Source organism: Dromiciops gliroides, chromosome 5, assembly GCF_019393635.1.
Source record: "Dromiciops gliroides isolate mDroGli1 chromosome 5, mDroGli1.pri, whole genome shotgun sequence".
Classification (NCBI taxonomy): domain Eukaryota; kingdom Metazoa; phylum Chordata; class Mammalia; order Microbiotheria; family Microbiotheriidae; genus Dromiciops; species Dromiciops gliroides.
In genome coordinates, this window is record NC_057865.1 from 231,847,222 (window position 1) to 231,849,376 (window position 2,155).

At 40.6% G+C, this 2,155-nt stretch overlaps 1 pseudogene; it reads right to left on the bottom strand.

The window, feature by feature from the left end:
• Positions 1-1,149: 1,149 nt before the first annotated feature.
• LOC122728988 lies at positions 1,150-1,784 on the bottom strand (annotated as a pseudogene).
• Between the last annotated feature and the right edge of the window lie 371 nt (positions 1,785-2,155).

The following is a 2,155-nucleotide window of genomic DNA, read 5'->3' on the forward strand; positions in this document are numbered from 1 at the left end:
TCACAATGGGTGGGTTAATAGTAAACTTCATGTACCTATAGTCCCACAACCCCTTCATTGTTGAATATTTCTATCTTTGTCATTTTTGCCACTTTGTTGGATATAAGGTAAAACCCAGGTTGGTTATAATTCAATTTTTAATTATTAATCATCTAGAGCATTTTATTGACTAATAATTTCTACTTCTTCTTTTGAAAAGTTTGTCCATATTCTTTTATAACATATGTTGTGGAATGTCTTTTGGTCTCAAATATTTCTAATAGAAATATCTATCTATCACCTATCTATTTATCTATATCTCTATATCTATATACATATCTTGGTTTTGTTTTTATTTTTTGGTGGGGCATTGAGGGTTAAGTGACTTGCCCAAGGTCACACAGCTAGTAAGTGTCAAGTGTCTGAGGTCAGATTTGAACTCAGGTCCTCTTGAATCCAAGGCTGGTGCTTTATCCACTTTGCTACCTAGCTGCCCTCAGTATATCTTGAATATCAGTTTTTATTGGGGATATTTAATTTTCCCTCAGTCAACTGTTTCCTTTTCATCCTAATTGAGTTCATTTTTACCAAGCATTTTTTAAAATTACATGGTCAAAATTGTTCATTTAATTTTGAGTAATTTTATTTTTACTTTGATAGTATGATTACAGTTCTTGCTTTGTGGACTTTGTGTGATGCATATTAAATTTTATTTTATTGTCTCAGACTGCTTCTGACCCTAGAGGAAAAGGAGGCAGTAAGCATAGCCAATAGAACCAGTCTAGATACATCTTGGGTACAAAGGGCCATGGGACTGCTGGCCCATTAGCCAGAAGTGATTTGTCCTACCTTGTCATTGGAAAGGTATGCCTAGAAGAGTACCTTGTTATCCCAGGAGAAATTAGTAACCTTCTACATTTGTTGTGATGGGATCAATGGAAAAAAAAGAAAAAAATCTATTCTGGCAACTTGTATGTACCAGAACTGCTCTGAGAAGCTTTTATCAAGTAACCCCAGAAGCACCGCAAACAAAGTAGCAACCAAGGAAGGTATCACCTGGAGAAGACAAGAGTACTCAAGAGCAACAGGAGAAAGTAAACCAGGTATTCTAGGTGGAAAAATTGCCCTGGGAAAAAAAGGAGCCCCTTTGCTTGACCTTCTCTGGGAGTGTCATCCCTGATGTGTCCGTGATAATTTGGATAACAAAATCATTCTGAAACAGCATATCTGTGTGAGCAAGGTCCCCGAGAAGAACCACCACTGTTGGGAAGGCTCAATGTCCTCGTGGGCATGCAGCTGCCTCTTAAACTGCCCAACTGTGTTTATAGGATGGCACTAAGTCTCAAGTCCTTGCCCATGAACAAGCACACCTTAAGAGGGAACTCATGCCATGTACTGGAGGCTCCACACCTTCGTCCTCACTGCACTCTAGAAGTAAGTTGACTGGTGGTGCCAAACAGGAGATATGGAGCTGATAATGATTGCATAGCTCATCATAGCTCAGAGAACTGTGGGGCAGGATGATGCTAGCTCCATCCAGGATGGCCTCAGTCAGCTGATGATCACTGGCCTCCACTGCAAAGGCAACTGCCTGTAGTGCATCCCAGATTTCCTTTTGGGCTTCAAAGGCTTGATACTGTGTCTCAGACCTTATCTCACTTGCTCCACAACTGCCCATCTGTCATAGGATAGTCATTCTTCCACTTGGGCCTCTCCTTCAAGGACTCATTACATCCTGTGTGCTTGTGGAAGTGTCACCAAGCAGCCAGCCTCTCTTGGTGTTATCTCCTCACTCAGTTGCCCATGGCTCTGGACTCAACCAGTACCATGTACAGGTGACTGTGGGTTGACTGAGGAGCTTACAATTTAATGGAAAAGCAAGATGTAAACAAATAGACAAAATAAAGCAACATGCAGGATAATTGGGAAATCTTTAACAAAGGAAAGGCATTGAAATTAAGAGGAGAGAGGGAAAGCTTAAAGTAGAAGATAAAATTTTAGCTGAGATTTAAAAGAAGCCAGCAAGCTCTTTAGTTAGAGTGAAGGAGGCAGAGTGTGCTAAGCATGAGGGACAGCAAGAGAGAATGCCCAGAGCTGAGAAATGAAGTATCTTGTTCCCATAACAGCCAAGAGTTCAATGTCACTTGATTAAAGAGTGCCTGTCAGGGAATAAGGG